Here is a 26,084-nt window from a genome sequence, read left to right on the forward strand (position 1 = left end):
TCAGCAGGTTACACAGAAGTACTTGTACCCTTGGAATTTTTTTTGGCTTTTCTAAACATTGTACATTAAATATGTGAATAACGATGACACAGAATTATTGATACGGTCAGCATACACAGTGTGGTATACGGAAACACAAAGTCTGGCATAAAACTGCATTATTTTATTGCCTTTTTCTTGTGTTCTATCTTTGGCTATACAGGATATATAAACAAATGGAATAAATTGGTGATATTCATTTAAGCTTTCAGGCAACAAATAGAACACCATTTGAGCAATTCTTATTTTTAGGCTCTTATTTTTCATATTCCTAGAGTGGTATGCTTTTGTGGTCATTCCCACATAATGTTCCAGTAATGTGTATCAACATCTTTGCTTATGAAGTCCTTTAAGAAAAAAACTGTCACTAGTCTGGGCTATAAACACCTAATAAATCTTCTGGGACATATTTTTCTGTGACTGGCTCCTGAATTTAAACAATAAAGTTTAAATGCTTTTTGACATGGTCAAGGAAAGTCATACAAGTCTTTCTCATGGCACTGAACCTACTTGAAAGTTTCATTCATATGTTTTGGTAATTTAAAAATGAACTCAGATATTTCCTCGTGGTTTATCATTCTAAATTTGGTAGAATGTATGTTTAATATATTTAAGATATTGTCACATTAGCAGAATAAAGTATACAGGAAAAGTAATATTGTTATATTAGCAAAATAATACAGACAGAGAAAGTGATTTTTCAAAGCATGCTAAATGGATACACAGAAAACTATTCCTCTTTTTCTTAAAATGGGGAGAAGAAAAAAAAGATAAAAGTCAAAGTTGCCTTAAAGTTATGCCTCAAAGTTATCTAGGGCTTAAAACTATGATCCTTCTGACAGGTTGTCTGAGGTTATAGCCTGCATAATAGCATTATATCATGAGAATAGAAAGGGGATGTTTTTGCATGTAATTTCAAACTGAGGTTACAATCCCACAATCATAATTTTATGCTTACATCTTGCTTTTCCACCAAAGTTTCAAGGTGGCTTAGTTAAGGACTGCATTTCAATTTTCCCCAGACAGTATAAAATTATCAAGTATGTTGGGTTGGTTTGGGGGGGAGGGAGAGGGGGGGGGAGGAAAATATGTCCAAATTTACCCGGGGATTTGAATAGCTGAGGGCTGACATCAGCTGGGATCCCTCCAGTAATAAACTAACGCCCTAAGTATTACATCATTGCCTTAACTCAGAACCAACATTTTGATTTAAAAACTATCCCATATACACCTATTGATTTCAGTGGGATTTATTATAAGACTGAGATGTGCATCAATCACCAAAGCTTGGATTGTAACTGCCTCTCTCATACTCTAAATGTCCCAATGCACCATGGAAATCCACTCCTGAAAAAGAACTCAATATATTGTGCTTAGGGATATAGCAGCAAGGAAGGGAATCACTGAAAATTAATAACTATTCTTCTTTATGTTTGCAAATTACCTTCATGAATCCAAGTTATTTCGCATCTTCTACCTAAAGTTTGCTTAGACAGAAATTATAATGACTAATGGTTAGTTATCATTTAATTTTAAAAAAGTATGGACTTATTCCTATGGGCTACATCTGGGTCTTATACTTGGAGGGAAAATAGGAAAAACCCAATCCAGTCTTGGTATTTTTTTCCCCTGGAGATAATGCCTGTTATTAAAAATTTAGATTATTGAAAGAAATACATCAAAACTGTGTTTTAATAAATCAAATGGAAAAAACAAAAGTGACTCAGTTTTTCAAACTGATTCAAATATTATCTGTATTTTTCTATTTTTAAGTGCATTATAATCTAATTAATATGCTATTGGTGTGGATAATCATGTATTAAAAATGAAATCATACTTCTAGCTAGCCTTCAATGTTATTTTTGTTATTTAATCTTGCTGTACAATACCTACACATTGAACTAAGTCATACAGGTGGAAAAAAAACACAAAAGGAACTGCTTACACAAGAGAATCCAAATGCCCAGGGCATCTATAGAATCTCTAACCCTAACCCTTGTTTAGTGATCACAACTGGAACCAGCAACTTGGTCATTAAGAAAAGTAGTTCATAAACTGCAATGGTGCTTATAATCTTACTTCAGCTTTCTTTTGTTTTACAGACCGGTAAAGGTTATAAATGCAAGGATTAGTTGCAAAGTTACTTTTTCATCACTGTTGTAACTGCAAATGGTTATTAAATGAGCTGTTGCTAAACAAGGACTACCTATATCTAATAAATCAGAATTACCATCTCAAAGCAACTTGTCACATGCAAACCATTCTTTTGAAGAAAACTATGGACAGAATGTGTGACTGAGGGCATAGTAGACATAATATTATTAATCTGGTTCCTATTGCTGCATAACCAGAGCATATTACATGTCAGCAATGCAAATAGCACTCAATTGGAATGGACTAAATAAAGGGCCCTAACTGGATCTAGTTATAGCATGTTTTGTGAATGCAGGAACTTCACTAAATGGAAACTACGCAAGCATTGTTGCTAATTCATAGAAATCCGTACCATACATAAGAAATTTTCAGTCAACAATGGTTATGGCATTCTGGAAAATATCAAATGAGCAAAAATAATATAAAAGACATTAGTGACTAAATTTCTCTTAAATGATATATTCCTTTTTTAAATACTAAATACAAAAGGGAAACTTGTTTTAATCAATGGAATAAAAACAATAACAAAGCAATGAGGTTAAGGAGCAGTAACTCAAATCAAGAAATATTTCTTTTTTTTTTTAAATTATCTCTGTTCACTTTTTAATTTTTAATAATAAAACAAAATTTATGGAGTTCAGCAACAGACATTCTATCATATAATAGCTCTATGCACCTTACTTTTTTAGTTTTTTACTATATGCCATCAAGCCGGTGTTGACTGTTTGCAACTACATAGATATTCTCTAGGACAATTTATTCCCACTCTGCTTCTTCAGTTCTTCCCGTGGTGTGTACCCATTGCTGCTGCAATTGAGTCCATACACCTTGCTGCTGATTCTCCTTTCTACCTTTCTCAGTATTATTACCATCCAGAGAATGTGTCTTTGCATAATGGGTCCGAAGTATGATAATTTGAGCCTGGGCATTTGTGTCTTGTGAGGGACTCTGGATTGACTTGTTCAATGTTTGTTGGCCATCGACAGTATGCTCAGGAATCTTCTACAACATAAAAATTCAAAAGGGTCTCTCCATCTTGTTTCTCAAAATCCTACTTGTATTTCTATAATGTCATAAAAGTTATAGAAATAGAAAAGAGGGAAAATAATTGCCTAGAGACAATCCTGATCATTTTAGGCAAAGACACATCCTGGCATCTGAATATCTTTTCCAAAGTGTTCATGGCTACTCTACCAAGTGGTCATGTGTAGCGTATTTCTTAACTGCTGACACCTTCGCTATTGTTAGTTGATCCTAAAAGGCAGAAATATATTTATCACTTCAGCATCTTCATTGTAACTTCTAAATTGTACCTACTGTCGTTAGTTTTAATCTTTGTTCCATTTTTTTCATTCTACTTCTTGACTTTCATGGCTAGAACTGATATTTTCATTTTCAACTATCAGAGCAGCATTATTAACAAAGCACAGATCAGTGATTTTAAAACTATGCTCATTTATTTTCAATCCAGCTTCCCTCACAAATTCTATATATAGGTTGGATAAATAAGGGGAGGATATATAGCTCGTCTCCCTTCGTTGCCAGCCTGCCTGTTTTACCATCTGAACTATGGCTTCCTGATCTGTATATAGGTTTGGCATGATGACAACGAGATGTTCTCTTTTTCTAAGAACATTCCATAGTTTCACATGGTTGACACAATGGAACACCTGTCTATAAACAATGAAGTATATGTTAACTTCTTTTAGGTATTCTTTGGTTTTCTTGGTTGTCCATTCTGCATCAGCAACAATTTATCATGTTCCTCAGCATTTTCGAAAACCAGCTTGTAGCATTTTTGTAGGGCTCTGCTCTCTGTTGGAAGATCCTAAGCATCATTTGTTTGCATGCAAAATGAAGAATACTTATGATATTGTCTTACTTTAGGGAGACCTACACTTCAAAAATAATACACTGTTGCTGTTAAGCTCTGATTTCTTATGCAATCTTTTCATTTTACAGCATTCAGCATGACTTTCTGATACTGGTATACTCATATCCATCATCTTATATTAATTACACACCATGATTTTTTGTTGTTGTTAAAATTGGTAGCTTTGGGGTACAATCCTGTAGTCCACTATATGGGGTTTCTTCCAGTGCAGCCTGCATGATTCCTACAAAAGCTCCTCTGAAATGAATGGAGATTTCACAGCAGCACCAACTGGAGCTATGCACCTTTTATCCACAAGAAAAAAGGATATAAATTGACCCAATGCTCTCCTTTTCCCACACATTCTGTATTTTTGTTTTTGTGCTAATATATTTCTGTGCTTTATCGCTGTAACCTGCTGTTCTCTTTAATTGCTTATTGTTATTAATTATATAGTGGTAACATTGTTGGCTGCTTGAACTATTTGGCTATAAAAATGCATTTATTATTATTGCCACTGGAGCTGCAGTAAATTGCCAGGGTTCTGTCTAGAGATAAATGCCTTTGAATATTCATCCAATAAAATTTGAACCTGGATCACACTGCGATTTTCTTTTGCCTTTCTCTTTTTTCCTTCTCTTCTGCTCTCCTCTTTCTTTCCTGTTCTCATTTAATCTAAATACAGTATTTTTAAGAATATGTTTCATTGTCAGGAATTGCTAAATAGCAATCTTATAGTTTGGAATGCCTTTCTTTTGCATTTTGATAGTTTATCTATTTAATTATTTATGAGAAACATATCTTCACCGGAAATTGAAACTGAGTTTCAGAGTTAGATGGGCAAATTCTCTTCTAGGCTCTGTTAGCATATATACAAAGATATGAAATCCAACAATGAGTCTGTTTGCCACAATATTGCTGCTTCATAATACCAATCTTATCCAAAATTTGAGCCATATGCACATAATAGAGAAGGAAAATGGCCCTCAGTGAAGCATTTTATTCCACACTGTAAGACTAACACTAACATCAACAAGGTATAAATGATATTATGGTGCTAGTGATTCCCTGGCCAGTTCACCATGTTTACACATGGGTAGCTAATTCCTAAAGCAGGCTAAAATCAGTAGAGACAATAAGCTTATATTAATTCATCTTGAAATTTGAAATCCATCTGCTGTTTGGGAGCAATAATCTTTTGACTGGCATGCAAGCTGCTATGGCCAGATTAATGACCCAGTACCATACTGTTACCTCGATTAATGTACACAGCAAAACAGAGGACATGGAACTTTAATTGTAGAAATGCCACAAATTAACATGGTTCCATGTTCACAACTGGGTTCTAAATCATGCAAGAGTAGCACTTTCTGAATCTTGATTAAAATATTTAATATAACTTTTGATTATTTTTGGCCTGCCAATATCCCCAAGTTGGAAGCTTAATCAAGAAGTGATGAGATAAATGGGGTATGGGAGCCTTTCTGGGTGAAAAGCTGTGGAAGAACAGAACTGGCAAAGTGTAATTCTAACACAAGATACTTTAGCAATCCTACATCCTCTTGTTTTATGATAATAAATTACCAAAAGCAGTAAGCACTCCTCCTTTTTCTATTCACCTAATATGATATTCAAGAAACATCTAAGCCTAGAATTTATTTTAGAAGGATCAAATATCAAAGACAATTCCAATGTATTTAATATATCTGTGTCACCACAAAGAATAACAAGTATATTATTGCTAATGTTGTCCTTTCCTACATTCATATGCTACCTATTTCCAATAGATGAAATATTGTACTCTGAACACAATAGCACAAATATGTTTTCTTTGTCACAACAGGGCTTCCATCAAATAGAAACATAAACATACTGGTTAGCATGACAAGATTATAATAATGAGTCATTTGCCCTATATTATCATAGCTTAATTAGGGATGAAAATCCTTGATAAAAGTGAAATCAAACAAAAATACATCTGTCACTGTGGAATGTCAGGACATCCAAAATACAAATGAGGCATCTATAAACAAAGAGTGTCAGTTAATGAAAAACAATAATCAAAACATGTTGACTCTGATGATTCCTGAAGTTATTCTGAATCAGAGAGGGAGGGAGGGAGGGAGTTAGTGAGTGAGTGAGTGAGTGAGTGAGGAATTCTGAATTATAAAGCTGCTATAGCCATATATGTAATTTTTATGCAATATATAATATATATTTTACTGCTTTCAGTGTGGCCTAGTAGATGAAAAATTGGAGAAATAAAACTACAAATCCTGCCTCATCCGTTTGTTGTGCCTTGAGCAATTCATATACACACAGCCTCTGTTCTTCACCTTGAAATAGAAATCATATTGATGACTTGTAATGATGTACATTGGAAATAGCCATGTACAGAGTCAGACCATTGATCCATCTGGTCTAGTACTGAATATTCCAAGATGAAACTGATTTCCAGGATCTGTACTGAATTAATTTATTTGCAGACGCCAAAATTAAATTAAGGACATTTTGAATGCCAAGCCATCTGATTTATCACTCAGCTATGGCCTTTAAATTGTATAAAGTTTTAACTTTAAAATCTAGACTTTTATGTAAAAATAAAAGGATTGCAGTAACCCTTTTAAAATTTGAATCATATAACTGGGAAGACATCCTCTGGAAGCCTCTGGACTGTCAGCTCTGAATCTCAGATTTGACTTTAGAACTGCTTAAGAGTCTCTGTGAGAAATATTGAAGCCAGCAAGTTTATGTTCTTCCTGACAGCAGTGTCATGTCATGCTTACATGTCAGTCTTCCTACAGAGAGGGAAAACAAATGCACTGATGTTAAGCAGTTGGAATTCATTGCTTTGTCCCTCTTTCCTTTTACACACAAAGCAAACTCAAGATTTCATAATCCTACAGGTACACACAGGGATTTCCTACATGGTCATAGCATGGCAAGATCACAAAGGAATATTATCCCAGTAATATTTTGAAGGCAAGGTCCTTTCAGAAAGAAAAAAAAAAGGTGAAGAGATCTAGGGAAAGATATTACTTGCTTCATTGTGTTCAGTTCATGGAGGTGGTAAAGACTGTTATAAAAAAAAATCCTGAAAATTACTGGCCATCCTTCTTCAACCTGGTGCTCCCAGATATTTGAAGTCACAATATTCCCAAGCAGTATGGTCACATTACTTGGAGCTTCAATACCACATCTAAGCAATAAGAATAAGATCCACCCACTTTAAAAGCTTTTCAATATCCACAAAATGGAACCTTGCCTCAGAAAAGGCTAGGTGGATTCCTACTTCAAAAGGATTTTATCTGTTTTTTCTCCCCCCCCCCAATATCTGATTCAATCTGATGAAAACCAACAGCTTTTGTAATTCATAGACATTCTAATGGTGTTGTGTCATTACACAAAATGGGGGGGGGTCTACAGCAAGCTGAAATTTTGTCAAAATGATTACATATCTGTTGCGATATCATTAAACAAGCTCTGCCCAAGTCAAAACGCAAATATAATAGGGGCACCATTTGCATTATAAACCACATTCCATCCCTTGCCCATCTGCTGCCAATATCAATGCAAATTTCTGAAGGTGTGTGGGAGAATATCCTATCTCCCATGGTATACAGTAGCGGCCAAAATTGTGGAAACCTTTTAGGAAAAGTGTATTTTTGAGGTTTGATGGCTAATAACACCACTTTCTTCTGAGTAGTACCATAAAATTATATATCAACGGAAAGATAATTTGATCAAGAACGTAATGCAACAAAGTTTGTTCAATTATCTGTACTGTATTCTATGAAAAGTTATAGCCAAATAACCAGAAAAAGGAAGCTCAACTTGCTTAGGTTGATATCAGGTAGCTTTCCTTCATCTGATTGTAGCCAATGAGCATGAGTGTTTAGAGAGCCAATCAGGTGTCATCTTGTTTTGTCAATGAGCCAATCAGATCACAGTAGGATTCAGTTATTGATGCCATGTATTGAAGCTGAGATGAGGACATTTGTCAGTGTGTTATGTGATCGCTATCAAGTTGGTTGGTTTTTTTGTGTTTTTTCATTTAGTGAGCTTGTAAATGTAATAAAATTAAAGTGATGTAAAATAGTATTATTAAGTGAACAAGGCTACAGTTATAAAGAAATTAGAAAAAAAATTGGTGGAAATTTAACCAAAGGTGGCATTTCTACTGTATACTTTTCCCAAAAGGTTTCCACTACTGTAATCATCTTTCTAGGAATCTCCATCCCATTAGTATTTCATATTTCAATCTTTGTATTTCAGATACTTTTTCCACTGGCCTCGTTTCAACAGGGATAGAATAAGAATAAGAATAGAATAAGTATCTTTACTGTCATTTGTATCTCACAACGAAATTAAGTGCTGTCCACAGTGCACACTACACACAAGTAAAAACCACAAGCAAAAACATACATTACACACATGCATCCCTCACATTCCATTCACCATTGCGCTGCCCCTAATATTACACTTCAATGTTGCACTATGCAGTAGTTACAGCTCTGGATATTTAATATGGTTACAGCTCTGGATATTACTGTCATTACTAAAGGTGAATCCTGGCCTTGAAAAACTATTGAGAAATTTTTCATTTCCATGTAGAAATTCTTAACCTAATTTTTCTGCCCCACAAATCTGCTTGAAAATCTCAAATGTCCAAGTTATATTCAGTTTTAGTTTAGCCATGTGACAAATACTATGAGCCTTTTCAGTCAGATGGGTGAGTTCTTATGTAAGTTCGAGATGCCTATTCAGTCAAATGTAATGTTCTTATTGCATCTGCCACATTTGACATTCATGTAACTATGTATTTGGAATCTTATCTAATTTTATTAATGACTTGATTTTTTTCTTGAGTTCCTTATCTAATTTTATTAATGATTTGATTTTTTTTTCTTGAGTTGCCCTGAGACTTTAACTACTGAGTGAAGGCTCAGCCAATACTCCCTTTGTTTCCCTTCTAACTTCTTTGTCACTTTATGTAACTGAAAAATTCCAGATTTATTTTTAATAGAATGAGAAATTCAAGGTGCAAATCATATGTAGATATTAAATAAACTGAACACCACAGACTAGAAATAAATAGCAGAAATAACACTTTCCAATTACAGAACGCGTAGAAATTTTACCTGAAATAAACTTTATTTACTTCTACTATGTTAAATGAAATCAAAATATGCCTAACTCTGCCCTTTTGAAAGTACAATAGTTTTTTTTGTAAAAGAAACTAAGAAAAATAATTGATTCTAGAGCCTTCATTTATTGAAAGATTAAATTAGGATGTTGGTGACACACAGTTTGTTCCCCTTGTCAAATAAGTATTCCATTATTTTGTTGAGTTTTGTGTTTCTTCAATGACATTTACATTTTCCTTTTTTTAAGTGCTGTCTATATTTTTAAAGTTTAAAATATAAGCTAAAATAAGAATTAGTATCTTCACATGCAGAGTTAAAGGCCTAAATCCTTCTGGTCAGTGGACATTTGGCATCTAACCACCATTTATGCCTTTCAAACTCTCCCTCTCTTGTTTTCCAATTGTTCATTGTTAAAAATAAAATAACCCCCCTTCCCCTTGCCATTTGATCTCTCTCTCTCTCTCTCTCTCTCTCTCTCTCTCTCTCTCTCTCTCTCTCTCTCTCTCTCTCTCTCTCTCTCTCTCTCTCTCTCTCTCTCTCACCCCCTTATAAATAACATGCAAGAAAGCCCTCTACTACATTTGCTTGCATTAATTGATGTTTTAAAAGTCTGTTAAAAATAAAACCCAGCAGTGACATTTTTCTTTACTAAAGCACGAAAGCAGCACATTACAAACATTACAGAAAGCTCCCTTGATAGGATAGTGAAGTTTGATTCTGGACTAAAATGTAAGCTACTGCATGTTCTTGCGTAATTTTATTTTTAAATAAACATTTTGTGAAACCTAGTGCAAAGCAGGTAAAATGGAGTTGTTTAGTTCATGTAGAGCCATATTAGATATGATGAATATCTGAACATGCTAGTTTGTAAGTGTTTTGTGACAATCTGAGAATTATCTGAAGGAATTTGGGATGTTCTGCCTGAAGAAGACTGAGGGGAGCGATATCAGTATGTAGGGATATAAAAGGGTCTCATAGGAAAACATTGTCAGGAATTATTTTCCTTTGCAACAGATACTGGGACAAGAAATAATGGGTATAAGTCTCAGCCTTTCTAAATTTATTTAAAGATAACTTTCTGACAATAAGATCTGTACATAAAGAGTCTTCCTATCAAGGTTATGTTTTTTTCCATCTTTCGAGATTTTAAAGAAGAGGCTGGCAACCACTCCTTGAGAATGGTTTAATTGGCAGATAGTCAGACTAGATGCCACTTGTAATTCTCTTCCAATTCCACAATTCTCTGAACATACACATAGACATACAAAGAGTTAATCAGTATTTGTTTGATGAACATTTTTGTGAATGACCTCAGGGTAGCAATCTGGGAATAAATAGCCACATAAAAATGGACTGTGGAGTAAGAAATGTTTGGTGGGTAACTTGAATATCAAGACATAAGGCTGAGAAATGAATTTCTGAAGTCAACTTCTTATTGCGTTGTCTATAGATTGATTACCAATTCTTCATTACATGATTGATTGAAGGCATTTATTGCCAAAAGTAGCAGCTATTAACTTGGAAACCTTTCAAAAGGGATTGTCAAGTTCATGAAGAAAAAGGTTTTCAAAAGTGAATCATCATTGTGGATATATGATACCTCTAGATTCAGGGCTACCAATTTTTCCAAATACCACTTACCAGAGAACAATTTTGCAGGAGAGCACCTTCATGCTTCCAGTTTTTCTTGTAGACATCATAGGGCACGGGTATCAAACTCGCCATGTCACGTGATGTGTCATGACATATTGTGACTTTTTTTTGCATTGCTGGAGCTGGAATGGGTGCAGCCTTCGTATGATGCAATCGGCCCGTTTGATACCCTTGTCCTAGGGACAACTTCTAATTACTAAGTCTGTGTTCACAAATCACATCTTGCTATAAACTGGTTTTGTTTGGTCTACGTTCAGTGTGCAAACTTAAAAAACTGTATATACTGTATGTACTTAGATTCTGTGGCTTCTTCAAAAAATTAGGATTAAAACAAATCATGACTTTCTGCAATGTGTTAATGATATCCACAAGAAAATAATGTTAGACTAGTTGAATCACTGGTCTGAATCAACAAGGCTGTTTATATCTCTTGTGTAACTAATAATGAACAGAGTTCTTGGGTATGTATTAAAAGAGAACTAATAAAATAGAAAGTTTGAACTTTTAAAAAGACAACAGTTTAAATACATACTTTACACAGGATCTTTGTCAATTGGTATATGCAGTACAAATCTATAATAATACTTGGAAATCTATAAAAGTGGAGAAATTTGACAAAGACTGAAGACTTCACATATTTTTGTACAACTTTGTCAGTTGCTCAAATTACAGATGATACAAAGAGCTTAGGTGAACTGAAAATTTACTCAATATCTGGCAGCATTGAATGCTTCTGTGTTAAATGTCTATGTACAGTGTGTTAATTCACTATACAATACTTACGAAATGTTTATAAACACATACATAAAAAAACAAAAAAATGTTTTCAAAGAATTATTTCACAGAGGTTTACCCTGCAAACTAAGACACAACTATTTAGAAATAAGTTCCACTGGCAGTTATGGATATTATTTCACAAGTGGTCTGCTCTTGCCAATTTTTCTCTTCTGTGCTGGATAGCCTACAGCAGTGATTGCAAACCTTTTAGAGACCGAGTGCCCAAACTGCAACCCAAAACCCAGTTATTTATTGCTGGGTGCCAGGTGGGTGTGGCCCACTGGGTAGGCGTGGCTGTGGTGGTCATGGCAGACTGGGTAGGTGTGGCCAAGGTGGGCCTGGTCACCTCAATGTTGCTTGTGGGGAGGGACGCCTGTGGGGACCAGACAGGGTTGGCAGGTGGGGTGTTGGACAGAAGGCTTGTCCTGTGGGGTGAGGCGAGGCAGGGTGGGGGTGCCATTGTCGCAGGGCAAGGCAAGGCAGGGGCCAGGGTGGCTGCTGCCTGACACCATCGGTCCCCGCACACAGAGGCCAGCAAGCGCACAGGGACTGACAGCGTCTGTCAGCAACCACAGCCTGCTGGTCCCTTGACCGGTGCACTCTGGGGCTCCACAGCCCGCTGCCCGCAGTTCAGAGAAGCCATCTCTGAGCTGGATCGACGGCCGACAGCTGAGGAGGTGATGCAGTGGGTTGTGCCTGGGAAAAGGAGAGCATGTGAGGCAAGGAGGGACAGGACGTGGGGGAGGGAAACCAGCCGTGCTGGGATGCATCTGGCCATGTGGGATCTCAGCAAGTTAGCGGGCAGCTGGTTGAAGAGGGATGGTTGCCATCTCTGGGACATGGCGCACGTGCCCACAGAGAGGGCTCTGAGTGCCGCCTCTGGCACGCGTGCCATAGGTTCGCCACCACTGGCCTACAGAAATATTTCCTGCCACATAATGGCCTGGGTTGAGCTCTTCACTCAGGCCACAAAACTCCTCTGGTGGCCTTGAACAAGGCACCCTTTCCTGCTTAGGCAGTCTCAGGAGCTGGGATGAATAGATACTGCTCTAAACTCCTTGGAGGAATAGCATAATACAAATATTACATATAACAAATTTAACTGAAGCAATCTCTCATTCCCATGAGCCTCATTCTGTCATTCCCTAGTGTTTAAAATGTGGCTTGATGTTTGATTTGGGCTGCTCAACTGAAAAGGAAATTAAAAGCACTCAGCAGCATATTTCCTCAAATACAGATCCATGTATTTCTCTGCACCTTTTACTCCAATTGGCAGAAAATGGGTAGAGGTAAAACAGGATGCGAGAAACCACACTCCCAGATATGCATTCCCATCCCCCCACCTCTCTCTCAAAAGAAAAATCTGGCAAGTCTTGTAGGATTTATACATGCTTCCCATTCCTAGGTCCTTTTATCATAAAAGTTACAGTCCCCAATACAATACTCTTCAAACGTATTGAGATTATAACACTTCAGTCCCTTGAATTTCTATCTATATGGTCAGTGGCAGCACGGCTTAAACATACTTGGAATTGTAGTTCTAATATATCTAGAGGACCTCATGTTGGAGAAAGAGGGAATAATTTCAGCTAAAAAAGGAGACACAAGAGCATTCTACCTGATGAAAGAATAGAATTCATGGATAATTCCCAAATACAATGAAAACTAGGGAGATATATTAGAAATATATACATGGAGTAAACTGCAGGCAACCAACATCATTTGATATTATAAAAGTAACATAAGATTTAGAATTAATTAAGTACATCAGATGTACTCTAATGGATCCTACGTTGAGAAGGGGTTAGCTTAAATCAGTGTTTCCCAAACCTGACAATTTTAAGGCATGAGGACTTCAACTCCCAGAATTCCACAGCCAGCAACGCTGGCTGTGGAATTCTGGGAGTTGAAGTCCACATGCCTTAAAATTGTCAAGTTTGGGAAACACTGGCTTAAATGATCTCTATGATTCTATGATATTTATGCACAAATAGCTGTTAATGTGATACAAAAGACAGAGCAACTTTGACATGAAAAGTGGATTCTAAGCACTGTAAGACTATTTCATTTGATTTTCTAATGTGGGAAAATATTAATGTGGTTGTAAGTACGCAGAATGGCACCACAAAGACCAATTGGTTTATTATGGCCTCTGTTTTTGTAGGCATTCTACATCACATAATTTAGGAATCAAAATCTAAATAATTTTCTTATACTGGTCTATGCAATTTATCATTTTAAAATAGGAACCATTAAATTAGAATAACCTGATAAGTACTGTTGATTGGCTAAAAGAGTTTGGCTGTGATTTAAATTACAATCATTTAATAATTAATGTTGTGTGTTTGTGAGTTTGTTCTTTTATCATTTAATTAAAAAGTGGGCGAAACAGTTCTATGCACATTTAGTCAGAAATAAGTCCTAAACTTGATAATATCTATTGCTACAAGGGTGTGCAAAAAATGCCTCCTTTCCTATAATTAGACACATGGCAATCAGCAAGCCATGTTTTGATATCTCTATTAACAGAATGCTCATGTTTAGCTGCAAAATGTGGTTGCACTTCTTTCAACATTTTTGCCCAAGACAGACCAGTAAACACAATTCCTCTCTCTATAATTAGCCTTTTCTCTAAGGGCTCCAAAGTAAGTCTGCATGCCGTAGATTTAATATCCAGTGCTATATCCATATGCGCTGCCCTTGCCTGGTCCCAGAGCATATAAACTCCCCTATTAGCAGCCTTGACTGCTTAATTATGCAGATTTTTTGTACCCGCCTGCCTGTAAAATTACTGTGTCTAACCTCCCCCCTTTTTCACCCCCCCTTCTCTCTACACCATGCTGGCCATTCTAATGAAATCGGCATAGGGGAAAGGGCCTGATTTGCAGTTATAGAGGCTGGATCACACTGGCAATCTGCCCTTAGTGGGAGTTACAAAAGAAGTCAAATGCCTTCATCTGGTTCTACCCCATCATCCCCAAGGTGATTGAGTTCACTTCCTGATGTTTCCCAAGTTTTCCTCAGGCTGTCCAATCAGCACATCCACCAGGGAGCCCAGCCTAGCTTGCAACAGTCTCTGTATCTAGTTACAGCCCCACCAGGGACAGTCAACTATCCACCCCCAAGCCTTCAGATGAAAACCTTTTCTAACAAGGCCGCCCAGCGCCAATGAAATAACACGCATCTGCATATCCACTGGGTCCCATGTTTCTTGTGCTCATGGATTATGTATCTTGCAGCCTCTAATAAAGAAATGCAGTTCTTTGTTTAATGTTTATCTTGTGCTTGTTAAGCAAATGCTAATGTTGTATCAGAATGCTTTAGTGCTATTTGGGTTTTTGGTGATTTACTACAAGACAATCTGCTGTGAAGTAAATTTAGATGGGGGAAAGAGGGAATAATTTCAGCTAAAAAAGGAGACACATAGGCACGCACACGCACACACACCATAGACAGAATTGTTTGGGAGAGAAAAAGGCAATAGCCAGGGAGAAAGAGAGGTTAGAAAATGAGTCCAACAGCTCCCAATGCAGTTTTCCTAACCCCAGGCTGACATGCCCACTTCATCACTGGTCAGATTGAGAATCTGAAACACAGAATGAACTAAAAAGGATGAAATGATTCCTTGCCCTCCAGCAATATAGTAACAGCATCTCGGAGGGTAAACAATAAATAAGTAAATAAATACGTTTTTCATTTATTCTACAGTTTAGATTCTAATGTTTTACTTTACATAGCAGTATTCACCCACAGCAAATAAACCCCACATCTTTCTTCAAAATTAATACCGCTAGATGAGAGCAGTACTATTACTGCTTTTTTTTCTTCTCCACTCTGTTTTTTTTTTAAAAATGTATTTGTGAAGGATTTTGGATAGATAAAATAACCTTTTTATTCATCTTCTACCTACTGAAGATATAGACTTATAGGAACTTAAGGACTGCCATTTGTAGCAGAATTTGTGACAAGGAAATTTTTTAGTTTAATCTTGTGAGGCACTATATGGAACAACTTCTCAGTAGTTTGGGTGACAGGGTTGTAACTATATCTTCTGCCCTTCTGATAGTTCTAGGCTAAGTAGCCAGCAAGGACAAGTAGATCAGACTCTTCAACTTGAAATTCAATAATACAGCTCTTTATAAAGACTACAGCTGTTTACATCCATAACTTTTGTAGTCTTTGCATTTAAATGGAACAGGCTGAGGAATATTGAGATCTTGATTCTTTAAAAGCACAGCCAAATGGAAATGAAATATGGTGCTAGTTATTACTTGGCTAGCTTCAAAAAAGGATTTGACTAATTCATGGAAGTCACGGGAATCAACAGCACTGTGATTGCTTTGACTGCTTTAAAGGCTATCTATTAGCAGACTAGTAGGTTTCCTTATGCAATTGGTGGCCACACTGAAAACAGATTCCTGGACTTCATGGTTCAGGGATCTAAACGTGATTGTTACGATTTTCCTTTGATTTTCTTAATGTAACTCGAAATGTAACTCAAAAGATAAAAATTATGCAACAAAAGTAAATTTGTTACTCCAGAATCATGATACTCCTGAATGCTCATAATTGGTAAAGCTTTTATCTGTGCTGTTTCTCTTGCATAATTGCACTAGATTAGAATTAAAATGTGATGAGAACCACATTCATCTTAGTCACAAAGTCATAAGCAAGACATGAGAATATTTAGCCATGAAAAACTCATATATTCTTGTCTGTTGATAGAACAGGTGATTTAGAAATTGTACAGACAGATGATCTATCTATCAGAAGAAGAATCTTCCAACTGAGTTCATTCAATAGAATTTATTCCAAATTTTAGAGGGATTTATTCTAATATAGCCTGAGTGCCCTTGATCTTTTATAAAAAGAAACAGTCTTACACAAGTGTTTAATTAGGCATTTACCCTCTTAATTTCTCATTATCTTTGTCACAGATAAAACCCTAGACAGAAAAAAAAGAATTCTGAAACACCACCAGATTCAGTCTGTCTCATTCAAAGTTAGAAAGTTCAGTTAGCAAGCATCAGTGGTGTATTTAGCTTTGTAGAAGAAGATATCTGATATATTTCTCTACATATAAGTTCTTAAGAGCATGAAAGAAACATTACTTCTATTGATTATATGTCTATAGAACTTTTTGGAACAATGACAGCAGAACTGTCTTTAGCTAACTGATAATCTTGACATATATGCTTGAACAGTTCTACTGATGTTCTAGTTTTGACAATGGGTTTCCAATCTCAAAAAACTTAAACAGTGATGTAAAACTTAATCACTGAAATGCAAATCTAACAAGATGGGTAATGTTACCACTTTGCCAAAGTTGTCTTGAAAAAGTAATGGAAAAATCTGTGCAAAGAACAGATGTGGCTATTGGAACATGACACCATTCCTCAGCAAATACTGTCATGTCTAAGAACAGGACTTGTGTCATGAGTTCCATATGCTCCTATTGAACTATTTGTGAGGAGAGATGCAAGGCCTTTATTTGGATCTTGGGAGACAGTCTCATCTTATCCAGAAGCATGTCTAAAATAATTTCCAGATGTTCTAATTTTGGGGCTGGCAATAATATGCTATTGTTCTTGTTTATTACAAATTCTTGACTCTATAGGCACTAGCATCTGGTTCATATACACCATTCCAGAATAGCAGTCTGGTTAAATACAAAAAAGTCATGGGGGCAAGAAACCAGGATTGGTGTGAAGACTAAGAAATAACCAATATATAATGCATCTGGATATATGAAAATAAATAATTTTATGTACAAATGAATTGGAAAATATACCTCTTGTCAATTAAATTGATATTAGCATATCTGTTGCTGAATGACATGTTTTACTGTAAATTTGAAAATGTTAATAAATTTATTATTCTGTTAGAAAGATGTCAACTATACATTTTCTCTGGAATTGTAATCGGGACAAATACACCAATTTTACCTGGATAATTATTAATTATTCTATTAATAATTCTATTAATTATTATAATAATGAATTTGTTATGTGGTCTGCATAGACCACAAATGTGCCAGATGTGTGTGGATTGACTACATTTAAACTTTGCTATTGATAATAGTATTGTCAACTGCTATTCTAATGCTTTCTCCTAGTGTATATTGATCTGTATTCTGCCTGTCCCGCCCCCCCTCCCCCAGCTCCTTCTCACTGAGCCAAAGTTCTTCCTCTTATCTAAGACAAAAAAACTTCAGATCTGTGTTTTGTTGAATGTATCTATGAGGGTTTTGTAATCATACCTCCACAGCAGTGCTGTGAGATCAAAAATAATATTATATAACACCTAGAGATATTAGAATAAAAATTTACTATCTTGCCCAGAATAAGAAAATATCACCAGGCAATCAATAAAACTATTTTAATTATTATGCTACCTTAAATAACATATATTCTTCTTCAAGAGTAGACACAAATATAATTGAGCTATACAGTTTCATGTATGCTGAAAGTAAAGTTTATATCAGCTGTTATATTAGTGAGCTCATAAAGAAAGCCAAATATAGTACAAAGAAGGAAAAGAGCATTGGTTCAATGAATCTAAAATGCTGCCCACAATAGCTACAAAATCCAAAACATCACAAAGAATTTTATACTCTTAAATATTAAGTCTCATACCCAAGGCTTTAGGGATAATACCTGATACTACTTCACTATGAAATGAAAACTTCTTGGTATCTCCTTATTCTATAATTTGGGCGTGTTAATATAAGTATTTGTATTTAGCTGGCCATATTAGGCTGATATACCTTATGTGTCATCTGCATGTTTGGGATAGTAGAAGTCTATAAATCAAATTCTGTCATAAAACCAGTAACAATGTTAATGCTATCTCAAAGACATGCTAAATTTCAGTTTGTCATTTTGAGATTCAAGTTATATCTCTGCAACAATGCACAGTGCACTTTAAGTTAAAAATGGAACAACAATATATACGAAGTAATCCTGTGATGCAGGATCGTTTGTCATTCTTTTCTGAACGAATTATAATCTATATCTTGGATTGATGTGAAATAATGGGTTTTCATAGGTCTCTCATTTTGCAGTCACATTTACTCATAATAGTTCATTAATACGTATTCACATACATGGCTTTCTACTGAATTGGGATTCAGATGATAATATATGATTAGAAGATGTATTATATAATTAAACGAATGTATATAAAATAAAATGCCCGATCAAACCTAAAATATGCCAGAGTATGATTAAATGAGGTAGCAAAAAGGAATTTAAAATCACTTCAACTCATAATTATAAATAAGCATACTCAAAAGTGGTCCTTGCAAATTGCCAAGCTTTAAGAAATAATGGGATAACACCAAGTAAAGCAGCGGTTCTCAACCTATGGGTCGTGACCCCATTTGGGGTCGAACGACCATTTTACGGGGGTCACCAAACAATGCGATCTGCCATTTTTCCCCCTCAGGGGGCGCTGCTGCGCATGCGTGCTGTGCATGGGGGCGCCGCCGTGCATGCGCGCCGCATCCGTGTGACGGGGGTCGCCGTCACACAAAGGTTGAGAACCGCTAAAGTAAAGGTTTTGGGGGAAAGCCTCCTATAGTTGAGACAGAGTGTTTGGAAGGTTGTTCTTTATACACCCAACTGCTACCTACCTACCTACCTACCTACCTAATTTATATAGCTGCCCATCTCACCAGAGGTGATTCTGTGTGGCAAACAACAATCTCAAATAATGAAAGACAAATAACATACCACTTTTAGAGAATCAGGTAATCCTCACTTAACAATGCTAATTGGGATCGGAAACTAAGTCATTAAATGATGTGGTTGTAAGTTGAAAAAACCATGTGACTGCACCATTTAATGACAGCAGTTTCAATGGCCAGAGTTAAGCAAAGACCTCACATGACTGCGGCTAATGACCTTCTGTTGGCTTTACCATTGAGAGAAGCCAGAAGATTATACAGTGACTTGGCCATAGGGACATTGTGCTGTCTTTAATATGAGGACCAGTCCTAACTATCACTTGCTCAGTTCTGTTGTAAGTTCAAATGGTTGCTGAACAAGTGGTTGTTAAGTGAGGACCACCTGTATGCAAAAATAGTTGATTATGGGAATTCTGAAGTTACCTCTTGTCTTTTATGTAGCACATCTGCCTATATGAAAATACAAAGTGCACTGGAAATTCCAGTGGCTGAAAAAGTATAACATATTTCTCAAGATGTTGAACCTCATCTGCAGTATTCCTCATCATTAACCATGAAGGTTTGACCTAGTTGGACTACTAGTTCTAAACCTTGGATAAAGCATACGATTCCTTGTGCATAAAATTATTTTCTTCCACTTTGTTTTACAAATCACAAGTTCAAATTTATGATATATACAGACAAAGTGAGAAGTCATTATGCATTGAATTGTAATAATAAAAAGAGCTAAAAGATCAATTTTAGTTAGAACACTGTTAGAGAACTAACAATTACTCGTATTAGTTCGTAGATATGAAGATAAAAGCTATATTAGTTGAAATGTGCAGCAATCTAGATCAGGCATGTCAAACTCGCGACGTCATGTGATGTCGCACCACGTCATGTGACGCTGCGCGACTTTTTCCCCATTGCTGGCAATGAGGTTGGCGTGGCTTCAGTATGATGCATCCGGCCCGTGGACCAGCAGTTTGACATGCCTGAGGTAGATAATACAAGAACTGGGGTTCACAAACATTTTCTTATTAGGAAATAGCAGGAGGAATGTGCTACTTTTAGGGCAACAATTTTCTGATCAAAGCAGAGATTTCTGCCTTTGTGGTGTGAAATTATCCTCAGTTACAAACCATAGTTTAACCTTATTACTCAACCAGGATTTCTGTATGGTATCTCATGAGTGATTTGCCCAATGATAACATTATAGCAATAGTATAGAAATTGGTTGCCTGTAGTACAATGAATGAAAGATGGCTCAACATGAGGGACAGCATGTAGAACCCCAAATCCATGGAGAACAAGCCAATAAGTTGAATAAACTGTAGACTGTATATGCAATAGACTACCAGAAGGTTTTATTTTCCAATTATTTACACTGTTTTCAGAATTATTAAAGTATATTCTGCTTAATTAAATGAGGTTCATCACCTAAATGTTTAAAGGTAACTGCTCTCCTGCTTAATAACCTTGCTTAATAACACACAAGTACTAACATTTTTTTAAAAAAAGAAAGACTTCTACTGCATACACAAATGGCACTCATCACTCCCCCCTTTTCTGGGTAGATACCCTATTTCAGTGCAGGACAGAGGCAATTCCAAAGAATAAATAAATGAAGGCATCAGATTCCCTTAAAAATACATACATATAGAAACCTACTAACTTGGCTGCTTTCATTTAGAATTTCTGAAAAAAAATTTTTTTAAAACCAAGAACAATAGTTTCCCAGCTTCAGTCACTGAGTGCTTCTTTTGTTCTTAAGCAAAAGGCCGGCAAAAATCAATAGCTATAAGGCATAAGCTTATTGACAGGAATTCAAGAACATGCAATAGAACGTAGGTCAAAAATGACTGTGCTTAATCTATAACAGATGTAATTTGCTACTATGGATGAATTTTAACCAGAGCTGCCCCAGAAAAACACCAGCATCTCTGCTCCTGTGTCACATAGACTAATGATATTTAATCATGACTATTAGCATATTCTTCTTGTGACAGCTGACTTGCAAAGCCAACTGATGCAATTCCTACTATAATGCATTTAGGCTACAACAAAAGTAAACCAGAAAAGGGAAAGCCCCCTTGTTTTGAACCTACCACTATTCAGTATATAGCAATTTGAGAAAGGTTTCCTTATGCAATTATGACTTTTTAAAATGACAACCTCAGTGGTTATTTTTCTATATCTCCTATAAGTTAAAATTAAAATCTTATCTGGAGAGGCAAGACTTTTTTTTCTTTTCCCAGTGGGTCACTGCTGTAGTTATGAGGTCAGAGGTAACAAGAGCTGCAAAACACTCAATGCTATAGCCCCAGCTTGGCTAGATCAATTCCTTATAATTGCCTAAGAACAATTTATACGCAAATCAATTGTTATTACTGCCTGTAAACATTGTGCAGGCAAACTTTTCTGGCTGGAGAAAATTGCACAGAAAAAAAAGGATGAATCTCTATGTAGTGTTCCTTTACTATAATGAAATAAAAATGGTTTCCAGGTGAGGATTTATGGTAGGTTAGGCGTCCCTGTGAACAATTTCGTGAGTGATACAGCACCACTGTGAAATCAACAGCCAGGAGACAGGGTCTGGCTGATAAAAATCTATCTAGTAAAAGAGGAAATCAGTGTAGGAGATGATCAGGCTGAGCCCAAGGGAGGGGTCAAATGTGTCATAAGTCTCGAGACCCTGCACCCACACTGAATGCCTCTCTTATCTCCTGCTCATTTCCCTTAACTGCTAGTTGGTCAGATTCTTGTAGCTTAAGCTTGCAATAAATCTTTATACTCATTTGAACTGCCTGAATCTCCTGATTTCCCCAGCGCTCTACAATCAGGGCATAATCTTGCTTGTCCTCTGAATACCTGCTTCTTGTGAACAGAAATTGAGCTTCTTGTGGTTGATCATGAGTTGTGTGGCTTGGAAAGCAAGGGAATATCAACATGCCCAAAACTGCTGTGAAGTATTTATGAACATATGACTGTCAAATACCTTAATTTCTTAAATACTTTGGATATAATTAATTTAGAGCCAATTTTTTTAGTGGGTTTGGCACCAAGCTAGAAACCAGGAGACTGAATTCTAGTCCTGCCTTAGGCATGAAAGGTGACTGGATGACTTTATTTATTTATTTATTTATTTATTTATTTATTTATTTATTTATTTATTTATGAGGCTTATATACCGCTTTAAGTGCAAGCACTCTCTAAGCGGTGTACACCAGTAAGCAACGTATATATATATATTTACATTGCCCCCAACAATCTTAGGCGAGTCACTCTCTTTCTCTCAGCCCAACCCACCGCACAGGTTTGTTGTGGTAGGAAAACAGGAGGACAGAGAAGTATTAGGTATGTTTTCCACTTTAAGTTATTTATAAAACTAATAAACTAATAAGAGCAAGATAAGCATAAATAAATACAATAGTGGCCAAAATTGTGGAAACCTTTTGGGAAAAGTGTACATTTGAGGTTTGATGGCCAATAACACCACTTCTTTTTGGAATAGTACAATAAAATTATATATCAGTGGAAAGATAATTTAATCAAGAATGTAATGCAACAAAGTTTGTTCAATTATCTGTATTCTATGAAAAGTTACAGCCAAATAACCAGAAAAAGGAAGCACAACTTGCTTAAGTTGATATCAGGTAGCTTTCCTTCATCTGATTGTAGCTCATTGTAGCCAATGAGCATGAGTGTTTAGAGAGCCAATCAGGTGTCATCTTATTTTGGCAATGAGCCAATCAGATCATAGTAGGATTCAGTTATTGATGTCATGTATTGAAACTGAGAGGAGGACATTTGTCAGTGTATTATGTGATCGCTATCAAGTTGGTTGGTTTTTTATGTTCTTTCATTTACTGAGCTTGTAAAACGTAATAAAATTAAAGTAATGGTGCAAAGAGTTGACTGGTTGCCCAGAAAGTGATGTAAAATAGTATTATTAAGTGAACAAGGCTACAGTTATTAAAAAATTAGAAGAAAAATTGTTGGAAACTTAACCAAAGGTGACATTTCTAAGTTTTTGAAGAGGTATAAGGAGACTCAGTCACTACAAAACCACACTTGCAAAGGCAGAAAAAGGTGCACAACAGCAAGTGATGATAGAAGAATTAAGAGACTGTGTCTATGTGACACAACAGGACTTGTGTAAGAACAATATTCAGACAAACATAAATGCATGCAGCAACCTAGAAGATCAGAAAAAAGAAACAGATCACCTATAGAACATATTCCAACAAAATAATGCCCACACAACTTTATTAATAAGTGCCTAACTGCTGAACCCACAGCAGCACAACCAACACAAGTTATGAAAAGGATAACACCACCATACACTAAAAAGATCTCATAAATAATCAACAGACAATTAAAACACATAGCATCATCATAGAACACAAACCAACTAAAGCCCTTTAAGTAAATCAAAAGACCCAGTAGGCCCTAGAAGAAAAAAACAGAAGTCATCTATAACAGAGGTTCCCAACCCACAAGTTGTGGCCCACTAGTGGGCCATGGTTGGTTTGGAACTGAGGTGTGCAAGCAGCGGGTGAATGTGTGTGCAGCTCCAGTCGCACAAGTGGCAGGTGCGTGCACAAGCTCATTAAGCTCCATTTGTGCAAGTGGCACAGAGCTATCCCCTTCTCTCCCCCCCCCCGCTGGTTTACCATGCTGGAAAGGTTGGGGACTGCTAACCTATAACATACAGTGCAAGAACTGTAACAAGCACTATGTAGGACAGATAGGCAGAAGATTAGCAAAGTGCATTCATGAACACCAATTAGCAGTCAAAAGATACAATACAAATTCCTTAATTTCACAGCTTCAATTGGGAAATCAAGCATCTTACACCAAGCTAAATACAAAAATGCTACAGAATTCCTGGAAGTTTGGCCTTAGGACAAATCAGCCATAAAAGACACAAAGAGATAAATCATATTTGCATGCCATTCAAAAGGGATAATAAAACAACCAAGAAGGAAACAAAAAGACTACAACACATCGTCTCCAGCAGCCAACACCCAGATAAGCAGGATTAACACCTGGCAAACAATCAAGCAGAAAACAATACCTTAATCAAAGGACTACTGAGGGGAAGGGAACCCCCCTAAACTGGCAGGCCATGCTGCTGTATATAAAAGGGAACAAGCCCCCTACTTCCTAACCCTGATGATGTTACATAGCTGAGTAATGAAATGTCTTCAAGCAAATAACCAAACTAAAGATAGGAGCACCAAGGACACCACAATTTTGCCTTGGTTCACCGCTGATGAAATGGAAATATTAAATAATGTTATAATTATTATTGTGAGGCTGAAAAAGATGAAAAATGTTACACTATTTGTTTTCGTAGATTTTCACGGGTACAGGTATTCAGGTCTTGGTGTATTTGAGTCTTTTCCTGTGTAAGATTGAGAGTATCTTGGCGACGTTTCGACAAGGTCCCACAAAAGACTAATGGGCACACAGCCAGCACCTCAGCTACTCAGGATGTTACGAAACAGCCGAACAATCTGCAAACAATAACTCCAACACAGCCAACCAACCCACCTACAGCAACTAAGCCAGCACTCCACACACCCCCACCAATATTTATGAAGAGACGGCAGCTCCGATCACACTTTGCTTGCACAAGCACAAAGCCGAAGATGACGACGAGTGGGACCTTGTCGAAACGTCGCCAAGATACTCTCAATCTTACACGGGAAAAGACCCAAATATGCCAAGACTTGCATGCATGCATGCATGCATACATACATACATACATACATACATACATACATACATTCTTTAACTCTGCAGTATTGAAACATTATGATGAATCTCAAGAGCCTCTCTATTCCAATCTAAATAATTTCCCATTAATATTTCAATTAAGCCTCTTTATTTTTTTGGCCGCACCTAGTTAGATTAGACTTCAATGTGATATATTTGGAAAGGAGAGAAAAATCAATGTCTCTTGTAGCTATTGCTAATACTAGAATATGGAATTTCACAATGCCATTTGATCAACTATGTGCATCATTAAGCTGACACAAACATCCTCCCATACCCTGTAATACTTCTTTAAAAGTAGAAGAGCAGAGCAGGAACCCCACTGGATTTCCCTTAGCAACCTGACAAGAGCCCACAAGGTCAGCTAGCAGGAAGCGCAGAAAATTATACAGTAGGGAATTATCAGCTAAATTATTTCACTATACTCAGGATTTTTTTTTTACTGTTTCTCTCATGACAGCAGTCTCTTGCTAGTTGTAATAGAAACATGCATAAAAGGACAGAAGTGACATGGAAGGGAGGGAGAGAAAGGGAGAAAAAGAGAGAGAGGAAAAAAAACCCTCCACAAAGCAAGCACGTTCCCAATCCTTTTACACCGAATTCTCAAAACTGTATGCGGAGATTGTTGCTCTAATAAACAATGTATTCCATTGTGGAATCTTTTTAAAGGAATCAAATCTAGTTCTATAACTCTTATGTACAAAATATATGCTCTCAGGTGTGTGTATCCACATGGCCCTCAGATTTCAAGCTTATACTATTTATTACTCATTATGTGAAGTAAACAAAACAAAACTGCATATCCACAACTTCATCATCATCATTTTAGCCATTGTCTATCCACTGCAGGATGGCGGCTTTTTCCGCATGTTTCCAATCAATACAGTCCTGAGCTTTCTTTTGCCAATGTTTGTCCAAATGTGTTGAGTGCAATTTGCAATATTCCTTACCAATAAAACCAAAGATGTGTTTAACTTCAGAAACGGCA

The 26,084-nt window shown here is 36.5% G+C and overlaps 1 protein-coding gene across 8 annotated transcripts in view; it reads right to left on the minus strand.

Annotated features, from left to right (window-relative positions):
- The window catches only part of ZNF521 (zinc finger protein 521), a 292,154-nt gene that overhangs the window by 47,278 nt on the left and 218,792 nt on the right, over positions 1–26,084 (minus strand). The gene's annotated exons all lie outside the window — the stretch shown is intronic.

This window comes from Crotalus tigris, unplaced genomic scaffold, assembly GCF_016545835.1.
Source record: "Crotalus tigris isolate CLP2741 ecotype Arizona unplaced genomic scaffold, ASM1654583v1 scf7180000024382.2542628, whole genome shotgun sequence".
Taxonomy (NCBI): domain Eukaryota; kingdom Metazoa; phylum Chordata; class Lepidosauria; order Squamata; family Viperidae; genus Crotalus; species Crotalus tigris.